General features: G+C 39.0%; 1 long non-coding RNA gene across 2 annotated transcripts; it reads right to left on the bottom strand.

Annotated features, from left to right (window-relative positions):
• Positions 1–2,097: 2,097 nt before the first annotated feature.
• LOC129830046 (uncharacterized) lies at positions 2,098–13,591 on the bottom strand. 2 transcript variants are annotated; one of them, XR_008755485.1, is made up of 2 exons: positions 13,283–13,591; positions 2,098–3,884 (listed from the first exon to the last, which is right to left on the bottom strand). It is a non-coding gene; the product is annotated as an uncharacterized LOC129830046 (long non-coding RNA). The 2 variants fall into 2 exon arrangements; XR_008755486.1 differs by having other exon boundaries at positions 2,098–3,850.
• Between the last annotated feature and the right edge of the window lie 5 nt (positions 13,592–13,596).

Here is a 13,596-nt window from a genome sequence, read left to right as displayed (position 1 = left end):
ATGTCATCTTGATAAGTGTCACGTTCCTGACCTGTTTTCCTTTGTTATGTATTTGTTTTAGTTGGTCAGGGCGTGAGTTGGGTGGGTTAGTCTATGTTTTCTATTTCTATGTGGGGTTTTGTGTTCGGCCTGGTATGATTCTCAATTAGAGACAGGTGTGTATCGTTTGTCTCTGATTGAGAGTCATACTAAGGCAGCCAGGGTTTCACTGGTGTTTTGTGGGTGTTTCTTTCCTGTGTCAGTGTTTGGGCCACACAGGACTGTTTGAGGTTAGTCACGTTTGTTGTTTTGTATTTTGTAGTGTTTTCTTGTTATTTACATTAAACATGTACAATTACCAATCCGCATCTTGGTCCAATCCATGCTCCTCCTCGTCTGAGGAGGAGAACGACATTGACAACCTTGACAATAAGCAACTACAGTGTATATTTGGCCGTGTGATTTACGTTATTGTCCTGCTGTAAGGTGAATTTGTCTCCCAGTGTCTGTTGGAAAGCAGACAACCAGGTTTTCCGCTAGGATTATGCCTGTGCTTAGCTTTATTACATTTATTTGTATCCTAAAAAGATTGGTACTCAGTGATGTGTTGTGTTGGATTTGCCCCAAACATAACGTTTTCTATTCAGGACAAGAAGTTAATTTCTTTGCCAGATCTTTTCCAGTATTACTTTAGTGTCGTATAGCAAACAGGATGCATGTTTTAGAATATTTTTATTATGTACAGGCTTCCTTCTTTTCACTCTGTCATTTAGGTTAGTATCGTGGAGTAACTACAATGTTGTTGATCCATCCTCAGTTTTCTCCTCCTATCACAGTCATTAAACTCTATAACTGTTTAAAAAAATCACCATTGGCCTCATGGTCAAATCCCTGAGCGGTTTCCTTCCTCTCCGGCAACTAAATACGGAAGAAAGCCTGTATCTTTGTAGTGACTGGGTTTATTGATACACCATCCAAAGCGTAGTTGATAACTTGACCATGCTCAAAGTGATATTCAGTGTCTGCTTTTTTTTTTACCTATAGGTGCCATTCTTTGCGAGGCATTAGAAAACCTCCCTGGTCTTTGTGGTTGAACCTGTGCTTGAAATGTTCTCGACTGAGGGACCTTAAAGATAATTGTATGTGTGTGGTACAGAGATAGGGTAGTCATTGAAAAATCATGTTAAACACTATAATTGCACACTGAGTGAGTCCATGCAACTTAGTATGTGACTTGCTAACCAAACGTATACTCTTGTATTCCATTTAGGCTTGACATAACAAAGGGGTTGAATACTTAGACTTAAGACATTTCAGCTTTAAATTTTTTCTAAATTTGTAAAACATCCCACCCCCAAATCCACTTTGACATTATGGGGCCAGTGTCACAGTCTCAATTTAATCCATTTTAAATTCAGGCCGTAACACAACAACATTTTGAAAAAGTCAAGGGGTGTGAATACTTTCTGAAGGGACAGTAGGTCCATTATTCTTTCTACAGTTTCGATTCGATTTTTGTCATTGTAAAGTATATTTGAAATGACTAAAGTATAATTATTTTACTTAAACCACCTGGATTAGACAGTTCCCTGAAAATGTGAAACACCCTGTGTCAGCTTGATAATGAAATAAGTTATTTTGTTATGCAGAAAGTATGGTCATGGTCCGGTCCTGTGTCAAGGTCATGGTCCCGTCTCCCGTCTGTGGAACCCCCATAACTACAGTGTCATGATCCAGTCCTGCAAAAAAAGTTATTACTCACCGGTTAATGTAATAACCACTGGTTAATGTTATGTTTTTACATTGTATTATGTTTACCGGCAAGTTATTACATTAACTGGGTTTATTACACAAACAAAATCTAAAAGTTATTACATTTACCCGCGGTATATGATTTACCGCTGTTGCTTTTTGACAGGAAATAATTGTACACCTATTCAGATTACTGTAGGTTTTAGGGTTTCAATGGCAGGATGATGGGAACTGGGTGCAACAGGAGGCTGGGGTCATTATGGGTACCTGTTTCCACCTAGTGGCTAATATAGTCAGATCCATTTGCGGGAAAACATTATCTCCACTGAATGATCATATGAATAGTAGTAGACTCAATCACATGGGATTTTCAAACTTTTATTTGTTAAAAAAAAACAGCTCAATTTAAATTCCGTGCACAATTCCATTTTCAGTCTTGCATTGATAAGCCATGTCTCCAATGTGCTTTTTGTCCCTATTCAGAGCCCCTATCAGGGGACAAAGGCAAGGCCTTATGACAGCTGATTCACATACACAAGAAAACATCACTAACTACTAGAAAATGCGAATACCACACAGTATCTGGTCACATTTGATCCATGATAAGGTGACCTTCTCAATTCCCAATGAAGCTTACAGTTTACATGGAGTTGTATGCTCTGCATGTTTGTGTTTTTCTTAAATGGCTGAGTAGTTGAGTTACTCACTGTTCTGACCTGGCTTGTGGTAAAAAGAGTGGTTGGGGTCAGTTCCATTTAAATTCCAGTCAATTCAGGAAGTAGTACACTGAAATTCCAATTCTATTCAACACTTTTCAATTAGGAACATTTGGAATTGGAATTTGGTTGACTTTCTGAATTGACTGGAAGTGAAAGGGAATTGACCCAAACCCTGGTAATCAGGGAGCACAAGATGTTCAACCTGCTGTACTGTTTTAAATGGCATAGTGATGCTGAATAATTCATGGGTATCACACAGTAAACACAGCATTCAATGGTGTTGATAAACTAGAAGCCTACAGTATGCCCTCAAAATGAAGGGTGCAATGGGAAAGGGAAGATGAATGCTGTCTGTGGAACCCCCATATATTCCTGTCTCGATCAGTGACTGGTCTCACAATAGTGCCCCAATTAGGCGTATCTGTCATTGGGGGATTGTTGCCTTTGCTTTGGGGTCAACTTTTGACCTAATAAGGAATGTTTTGTTACACAGTCTACCTGTGTATCTGGCTACTTACAGTAGGGACAGATGAATGATACAGTACATTCCCACTCAGCACTTAATGTCACTATGGGAAACAACTCAAAACTACTTAGCCTGAACTTGAACAGTTATCATTCACATTGACACGTGGATATGCAACATACTTCATACACAAATTAGTCGGAAAGTAATTCATAACACATTTCATAGTACATGAGGACACATACAGTAAGGACATTAAATTAATGGATATGGTAAATGCATTGGTACAGTAAATCACAAAGAAGGTGATGGTACAAAGTCAATATTCACAGGAATGTACATGGTAACCTTGCAGTGCAAACTCCATAGATGTCGATGCAACACCACATCACTCTGTTATCTTCGACTGTTCTTCTTCATTCAAGATTTGACACAACAGCAACAGTAGATGATAATAGATTAGAGGCACATTAAAACACTATTGCATACGTAGCCTCCTCATGCATTCATTCCCTCTACACACAACCACACACTTACAGTACACGCACACACGCAGTAAACCCAGTAAACCCCTCCATCCAACTCCCCTCAGCTCTTGAAGGCACTGTGTTGTGGTAAATCTCCATAGTGGAGCAGAGCAGCAGATAGTCCAAGGTGTTCAGATCAGAGTGTCTCCTGACTGGGGGGTATGGCATGGCTGAATCAATGAGAGGCCCATCGCTCTCACTGGCGTTGCAGCACACTTTAGCCCTGCAACCTTCTTCTATCATTAAGCGACAGCTCCATGGCAATATATACTCAAGACTGATGTTGGACCTGTTGCACAGTGGGCCTCACAGGCTGCAGGACAAGAGGGCTACTGTTTGACCTCTCCTTCCACCTCCCAGACCTGGGGGTCTCCTTTCCTTTTCTCCTTCCAGCCGACCAGCAGGATCTGTGTCACAGGTTAGATGACAAGTTGTTTACTCCTGAGTTCAAGAAAGGGGAGGATAAGAGAGATAGGAGGAATAAGAGATGAATTAATCAAATATATAGTATGACTGCATGTGTAAAGAGATTGTATTAATATTCATATTATTAAAAACAAAAGTGTCAAGTTTCCTCTTAACTTAAGTCCCCAATCTGGATATCAGCATGGTCTCTTTGAAGATCTAGATCCCTTCTCTAGCCTCCGGATTAAAACCCAATTATGATAAGTGTGCCATATTACATACTGGACCATTAAAAGACACAACTTTCACATGACCCTGTAGTTTACCAATAAAATGGGCTGTTGGTGATGTAGGTATGCTTAGTATTAATTTCCCAAAAGATATAAATGAATTTACCAATACAAATTGATATAGAAAGTTAGCAAAAATAGACAAGATCTTTCAACCATGGAGAGGTAAACACCTGTCTTTATGGAAAAATCGCCCTGGTTAACTCTTTCGTCATATCACAGTTTACTTATTTACTTATAGCACTACCCACACCAGCCACCTTGTTTTTTAAACCATATGAGCCAAAAATAATTCACTTTATTTGGCACGCTAAGCCAGGCAAAATTAAATGTGACTTTTTGTATAATGACATGAGTTTGGGGGGCTGAAATGATTAAGCAAGCCCTTACCTACAGTCTTCAAAAATTATTCACACTCCTTGACTTTTTCTACATTTGTTGTGTTACAGCCTGAATTTAGAATGGATTAAATTGAGATTTTGTGCCTACACACAATACCCCATAATGTCAAAGTGGAATTAAGTTTAAAGAAAGGTTTACAAATTAATTAAAAATTAAAAGCTGAAATGTCTTGAGTCAATAAGTATTCAACCCTTTGTTATGGCGAGTCTAAATACGTTCAGGAGTAAAAATGTGCTTAACATGTCACATAATAAATTGCATGGACTCTGTATGCAATAATGATTTTTTGTATAAATGACCCCACCTCTGTACCCCACACATACAATTATCTGCAAGGTTCCTTAGTCGAGGAGTGAATTTTAAGCACAGATTTAACCACAAAGCCCAGGGAGGTTTTCCAATGGTTCGCAAAGAAGGGTACCTATTGGTAGATAAAAGTCATTGAACAGACATTGAATATCCCTTTGTGCATGGTGAAGTTATTAATTACACTTTGTGTGGTGTATCAATACACCCTGTCACTATAAAGATATAGGCGTCCTTCCTAACTCAGATGCCAGAGAGGAAGGAAACCGCTCAGGGACTTCACCATTAGGCCAATGGTGATTTTAAAACAGGTACAGAGTTTAATGGTTGTGACAGGAAAAAATTGAGGATAGCTCAACAACATTGTAGTTACTCCACAATACTAACATAAATGACATAGTGAAAAGAAGGAAGCTTGTACAGAATAAAACGTATTCCAAAACATGCATCTAAACATGTACTAAAGTAACACTGCAAAAGATGTGGCAAAGAATTGCACTTTTTGTCCTGATTACAAAGTTGTATTTGGGGTAAATCCAACACGACACATCACTGATTACCATGCTTCATATTTTCAAGCAGCATGGTGGTGGCTGCATCATGTTATGGGTATGCTTGTCATCAACAAGGAAAATGTTGTTTTTTTTAAAAGAAAAATAAACATAATAGAGCTAAGCACAGGCAAAATCCTACTGGAAAACTTGGTTCAGTCTGCTTTTCAACAGACACTGGAAGACAAATTCACCTTACAGCAGGACATTACCTAAAACACAAGACCAAATATACACTGGAGTTGCTTACCAAGACGACATTGAATGGTCCTGAATTACAGTGTTGACTTAAATCGGCATCAAAATCTATGGCAAGACCTGAAAAAGGCTGTCTAGCAATGATCAACAACCAACTTCACAGAGCTTGACGTTTAAAAAAAAAGAAAATAATAATGGGCAAATATTGTACAATCCGAGTGTGCAAAGCTCTTAAAGACTTACCCAGAAAGACTCACAGCTGTAATCACTGCAACAGGTGATTCTAACATGTATTGACTCTTGGGATTGAATAATTCGCTAATCAAGATATATTAGTGTTTAATTTTCCTTCTTTTTTAAACAATGTTAGATTTTTTATTCCACTTTGACATTACAGAGTATTTTGTAACACAACAACATGTGGAAAAAGTCAAGGGGTGTGAATACTTTATGAAGGCACTGTAGGCAGTGCATTCGGAAAGTATTCCTATGCCTTAATTTTTTCCACATTTTCTTATTTTAGTCTTATTCTTAAATGGATTAAATAAAAGGAAAATCCTCATCAATCTACGCACAATACCCCATAATGACAAATTGAAAACGGGTTTTTAGAAAAACAGAAATACCTTATTTACATAAGTATTCAGACCCTTTGCTATGAGACACGAAATTTAGCTCAGGAGCTTCCTCTTTCCATTGATCATCCTTGAGATGTTTCTAAGACTTGATTGGAGTTGACCTGTGATAAATTCAGTTAATTGGACATGATTTGGAAAGGCACACACCTGTCTATATAAGGTCCCACAGCTGACAGTGCATGTCAGAGCAAAAACCAAGCCATGAGGTCGAAGGAATTGTCCGTAGAGCTCTGAGACAGGATTGTGTCGAGGCAGAGATCTGGGGAAGGGTACCAACACATTTCTGCAGTATTGAAGGTTCCCAATAAAACAGTGGCCTCCATCATTCTTAAATGGAAGAAGTTTGGAAACACCAAGACTCTTCTTAGAACTGGGCAACCGGCCAAACTGAGCAATCGAGGGAGAAGGCCAGGGAGGTAACCAAGAACCCGATGGTCACTCTGACACAGCTCTAGAGTTCCCCTGTGGAGATGGGAGAACCTTCCAGAAGGACAACCATCTCTGCAACACTCCACCACTCAGGCCTTTATGGTAGAGTGGCCAGACGGAAGCCACTCCTCAGTAAAAGGCACAAGACAGTCCACTTGGAGTTTGCCAAAATGCACATAAAGATTCTCAGACCATGAGAAACAAGATTCTCTGGTCTGATCAAACCAAGATTGAACTCTTGGCCTGAATGCCAAGTGTCACTTCTAGAGGAAACCAGGCACCATCCCTACGGTGAAGCATGGTGGTGGCAGGGTTATGCTGTGGGGGTGTTTTTCAGCGGCAGGGGCTGGGAGATTAGTCAGGATTGAGGGAAAGATGAACGGAGCAAAGTACAGAGAGATCCTTGATGAAAACCTGCTCCAGAATGCTCAGGACCTCAGACTGGAGCGAAGGTTCACCTTCCAACAAGACAACGACGCTAAGCACACAGCCAAGACAACGCAGGAGTGGCTTCAGGACAAGTCTCTGAATGTCCTTGAGTTTCCCAGCCAGATCCCAGACTTAAACACGGTCTAATATTTCTGGAGACCTGAAAATAGCTGTGCTGCAACACTCCCCACAGCACTCCCCACCCAACCTGACAGAGCTTAAAACCTGTTGAGGACAGAGGGCGCTGTTTTCACTTTGGGGGAAAAACGTGCCCAATTTAAACGGCCTCGTACTCTATTCTTGCTCGTACAATATGCATATTATTATTACTATTGGATAGAAAACAATTATATCTGTGAGTAAAACAGAACTCAATTGGCACAAACTTCCTGACCAGGAAGTGGAAAGTCTGAAATCGAGGCTCTGTTCTGGGTCCTGCCTATAAATGGGCATGATACGTATTAGTATACATGCACGTCATACACCTTCCCCTGGATGTCAAGGGGCGGTGAGAGAAGAAATGGAGTGTTTATCTTGGTCTGAAGTGTAATAAAAGCTCTTGGAATGACGTGTCACCCATTTCCTGTTTTCAGGAAGGCGCGAGAAGGAACCGGGGATTGCCTTATGAAAAGTTTCGTTATAGGCGACTACTATCGCCGGCTTTGATTTTATTTGATACATGTCACCATATCATCGTAAAGTATGTTTTTTCAATATAGTTTAATCAGATTATTGAAATTTTTTCGGGAGTTTTGCCGTGTTCCGTTCTCTTCCGTTTGTTGACATGGAGAGATTCGTGCCACTTGGCTAGTGTGCTTGCTAAATCGAGAGGGAAAGAAGCCGTTCTAAATCCAAACAACGATTGATCCCGACAAAGGACCCCTTGTCCACCAATTCTGATGAAAGATCAGCAAAAGTAGGAAACATTTTATGATGCTATTTCATATATCTGTCGTACATGTGAACTAGTCGTTGGCGCCCAGCTTTTGGGTACTCTAGCTATACCGAAGCTGTATGTCGTAATGAAGTTATTTTTAGAATTCTAACACGGCGATTTCATTAAGAACTAATGGATCTATCATTTCCTATACAACATGTATTTTTTTGTTATGTTTATGAATAGCTATTTGGTCAGAATATGTGTGTCAGAAAAAGTGTCAGAAAAAAATCCGGACGTTGTGGGAAAAAGTAGCTACGTTAGCACAATGTATAACCACTGATTTTAGCTCTAAATATGCACATTTTCGAACAAAACATAAGTGAATGTATAATCTGATGTTATAGGACTGTCATCTGATGAACCTTATCAAGGTTAGTAAAAAATTATGTCTTTTACTGGTTTGTTACGATCGCTAACTTTTGCTGCTGGGAAATGGCTTGTGTTCTGGCTATTGTGGTAAGCTAATATAACGCTATATTGTGTTTTCGCTGTAAAACACTTAATAAATCCGAAATATCGTCTGGAATCACAAGATGCCTGTCTTTCATTTGCTGTACACTATGTATTTTTCAGAAATGTTTTATGATGAGTATTTAGGTGTTTGGCGTTGGTGTCTGTAAATATTCTGTCTGCTTTCGGTGCAGTTTCTGATTGTAGCTGCAATGTAAACTATGATTTATACCTGAAATATGCACATTTTTCGAACAAAACATAGATTTATTGAATAACATGTTATAAGACTGTCATCTGATGAAGTTGTTTGTTGGTTAGTTTGGTTGGTTCTTGGTTAGTTAGGTTGGCTTTGTGCATGCTACCTGTGCTGTGAAAAATGTATGTCCTTTTTTGTATTTGGTGGTGAGCTAACATAAATATACGTGCTGTTTTCGCTGTAAAACATTTTAAAAATCGGACATGTTGGCTGGATTCACAAGATGTGTACCTTTCATTTGCTGTATTGGACTTGTTAATGTGTGAAAGTTAAATATTTCTAAAAAATATATTTAGAATTTCGCGCTCTGCCTTTTCAGTGGAATGTGGGAGGAGTTCCGCTGGTGGAACGCCAGAGCAGTACAGGTTAAGAGGATCTGCAGAGAAGAATGGGAGAAACTCCCGAAATACAGGTGTGCCAAGCTTGTAGCGTCATACCCAAGAAGACTTGAGGCTGTAATCGCTGCCAAAGGTACTCCAACAAAGTACTGAGTAAAGAGTCTGAATACTTAAGTAAATGTCATATCAGTTTTTTCTTTGAATACATTTGCAAAAATGTCTAAAAACATCTGTTTGCTTTGTTATTATGGGGTACTGTGTGTACATTGATGAGGATTTTTTTTTTTAATCAATTTTAGACTAAGGCTATAATGTAACAGAATGTGGAAAAAGTAAAGGGGTCTGAATACTTTCCAAAGGCTCTATACATAGCTACCTCAATTACCTCGTACCCCTGCACATCGGCTCAGTACTGGTTCTCACAGTATATAGCCATGTCCTTTTTTACTCGTTATTGTTATTCATTTTTTTTAAAGGTTTTTTTATTTTTTTTATTGTCTTTGAATCTGTATTGTTAGAAAAGGGCCCGTAAGTAAGCATTACACTGTTAGTCTACACCTGTTGTTTACGAAACCTGTGTCAAATGCAATTTGAAGTTATATAGCTGCACCATTTTGTTATTATGAACAATGAACAATTTTTATTTTATGGAAATGTGTCATACTTTTTTACTCCGCATTGTTCGGGAAAGGCTCGTAAGTAAGCATTTTACGGTAAAGTCTACACCTATTGTATTCAGCGCATGTGACTTGTGATTTGATGGTGGAGTTATGTCACACAAGCAGCTATCGAAAATATATGGGAATGTCTGCTCCATCCAAAGTTACAACCAACTGATTGCAGCATTACCGCAAAAATGGAGGAGGCAAGTGGAAAGAGGGAAGGTATATTATTATGTCGTATATTAAAGACCAAAACAGGCAAAAAAAGTTGCCATAAATAGAAAAATATACCAGTTTCATTTCAGGACAATTATTATACAACATTTGTGCCACCAACAAAATATCTCAGCTATGCAGATTTGCTGTGAAAAGACAGAATCATTATGTAATTTATTCGGGTATTGCTAACATGTAGCTTGTTTCTGGTCACAGGTTCAGGAATGGCTGAAAGATCTGTACATTCATTTCAAATTAACCTTACAAATAGCAGTGTTGGGCGATTTGGAAAGCCACTGCCAATCAATCAATGATTTAATATTACTCTTAGGTAAAATAATCATATTTCATTTACAGTCTGTGGGTACTATGCAATTAGAAAGGTTCAAAACTCATGTGAGCGCAGTTGAAAAATATATGTCACGCGGAAATCAAGAGACTTGTCTACTGAGATAGGTGGGATGGGTTGAGAGTATCTGACGGGTGGGATTAAAAAGCTCATGATCGGTAATAGTTATTATTGAAAACACTATACGCTGAGTGCACAAAACATTAGGAACACCTTCCTAATATTGAGTTGCACCCCCTGTTGCCCTCAGAACAGCCTTAATTCATCAGGGCATGGACTACAAGGTGTCAAGTGTTCCACAGGGATTCTGGCCCATGTTGACTCCAATGCTTCCCACAGTGTCAAGTTGGCTGAATGTCCTTTAGGTGGTGGACCATTCTTGATACACATGGGAAACTGTTGAGGGTGAAAAACCCAGTTCTTGACACACTCAAACCGGTGCACCTGGCACCTACTACCATACCCCATTCAAAGGCACTTAAATATTTTGTCTTGCCCATTCACCCTCTGAATGGCACACATACACAATCCATGTCTCAAGGCTTAAAAATCCTTATTTAACCTGTCTCCTCCCCATCATCTACACTGATTGAAGTGGATTTAACAGGTTACATCAATAAGGGATCATAGCCTTCACGTGGATTCACCTGGTCAGTCTATGTCATGGAAAGAGAAGGTGATCGTAATGGATGTACCGTTATGAGATCCGTCAATGCAGATTAAAATGGCTACTGATAATGTTCGATATCATAGCTACTAATGGGTCATCATATATATATATTGTTTAATATATTATCATTATGGTCACAACATCCACTGTTGTTTCTGTCAGTACATTGATTCATACTGTGTTTGGTTTGTGTATTTGAGCGTGATATCTTTATGAGTATTTAATGTTCATTAATGTGTCCCTGCGTTTATTTGCCACGGGTCATAAATGTAATGTCTGCACACAAACCAGACAAGACAGACAGCAGCGCTGCTGAGTTATGACTCACCCAGTATCCATGGAAACTGATCATTTGTCCCACAATCCTCCTACATAGTTTCTTTTAATCCTGTCTTTTTTTGCGTGACCTTGCTCATTTCTTTAATACTGTTCTATGAAGAACCCGGTGACTATTAAATCCATCAATGTGTTGGGTACAAAAGTGCCCATGTTTGTTGGCTTAATGTTCCCTGTGCCCGTGTCTGTGTTTTGAGCTGTGGAGGAAAAACCTTGTTTCAGTCATATTCATTGAATCCCCTGGAATTAAAAAAAGCTGAAATATTTGGCTATCCCCATATAGTTGTGGGTTCTGCTGGCTGAGTAAGAGGATGAGAGAATGTGTTTGTTTGTTTGAGGAAGACACAAGAAGATACAGAGAGTAAGAGAGAACTGTGTCACATGTCACATGCATTTGTCATTTGTTTGGTTATGTGTATATACAGTACCAGTCAAAAGTTTAGACAAACCTACTCATTCAAGGGTTTATCTTTATTTTTACTATTTTCTACCATAAAGAATAGTAGTGAAGACATCAACACTATGAAATAACACATATGGAATCATGTAGTAAGCAAATAAGTGTTAAACAAATCAAAATATATTTTAGATTTGAGATTTTTCAAAGTAGCCCCCCTGCTGAAAAACAAATGATAGTTCCACTGAGTGCAAACCAGATGGGATGGCGTATCGCTGCGGAATGCTGTGGTAGCCGTGCTGGTTACGGGCGCCTTTAATTCTAAATAAATCACCGACAGTGTTACCAGAAAAGCACCCCCACACAATCACACCTCATCCTCCATGCATCACGGTGGGAACGACACATGCGGAGATCATTCGTTCACCTACTCTGCGTCTCACAAAGACACGGCGGTTGGAACCAAACATCTCAAATTTGGACTCATGAGACCAAAGGACAGATTTCCACCAGTCTAATGTCCATCCCTCGTGTTTTTTGGCACAAGCAAGTCTCTTCTTATTATTGGTGTGCTTTAGTAGTGATTTCTTTGCAGCAATTCGACCACGGCCTGATTCACAGTCTCCTCTGAACAGTTGATGTTGAGATGTGTCTGTTACTTGAACTCTGTGAAAAATGTATTTGGACTGCAATTTCTGAGGCTGGTAACTCTCTTCAGCAGAGGTCACTCTGGGTCTTCCTTTCCTGTGGCGGTCCTCATGAGAGCCAGTTTCATCATAGCCCTTGATGGTTTTTGCGAGTGCACTTGAAGAAACTTTCAAAGTTCTTGAAATGTTCCGTATTGACTGACCTTCATGTCTTAAAGTAATGATGGACTGTCGTTTCTCTTTGCTTATTTGAGCTGTTCTTGCCATAATATGGACTTGGTCTTTTACCAAATAGGGCCATCTTCTGTATACCACCTCTACCTTGTCACAACACAAATGATTGGCTCAAATGCGTTAAGAAGGAAAGAAATTCCACAAATTATTTTTTAACAAGGCACACCTGTTAATTGAAAAGTATTCCAGGTGACTACCTCATGCAGCTGGTTGAGAGCATGACAAGAGTGTGCAAAGTTGTCATTAAGGCAAAGGGTGGCTACTTTGAAAAATATAAAATATAACACTTTTTTGGTTACTACATGATTCCATGTGTGTTATTTCATAGTTTTGATGTCTTCACTATTATTCTACAAAGTAGAAAATAGTAAAAATAAAGAATAACCCTGTAAAGAGTGGCTGGGTCCAAACTTTTGACTGGTACTGTATGTGGTACATGCGAGAGAGTTTGAAGTGAGCAGACACATCCAATACTTTCAAACACTGATAAAACATCTAAACAAAACAAATGATTCCGTTGTTCACCTGTTGTTTAAAAAAACATGACATCTTAAGAAACATTTTAATGAAATTCATACGTTTCCATTTCATTTACAAAAGTACCAAAACAAAATCCAAAAGTCAAATTTTACGAAGTGCTAGGGAGTGAGGAGGCATAACAATAAGACTAGGAATGTTTGTGATTACACATACTCTGTAATGGCGGTCAAGCCCCACTCTCCCTGCCTGGAGAATGGGGGAGAGCTGATCTGGAGGCATTTGGGTCCATAACAAATGAATACATGTAAAACAAAAACATGAGAAATGCAAATTACCAACACAAGTTGTAAAGTGTCATTACTGTTACATTAAACAACAAAGATTATATTTTAACACTTTATAGAACAGGGTAGTTCTAGGAGAGATTGTTTGTCATGGTAAACTTCTATGGGTCCATTTTTCAGTATAAATCTAACTACAGCCTCTTTATACAAATATGTCTGGACAATATCAAATCATGCGAAAAA

Source organism: Salvelinus fontinalis, chromosome 31 (genome assembly GCF_029448725.1).
Source record: "Salvelinus fontinalis isolate EN_2023a chromosome 31, ASM2944872v1, whole genome shotgun sequence".
Taxonomy (NCBI): domain Eukaryota; kingdom Metazoa; phylum Chordata; class Actinopteri; order Salmoniformes; family Salmonidae; genus Salvelinus; species Salvelinus fontinalis.
The sequence above is the reverse complement of the archived record's forward strand: the minus strand, read 5'-3'. Positions and strand labels throughout refer to the sequence as shown.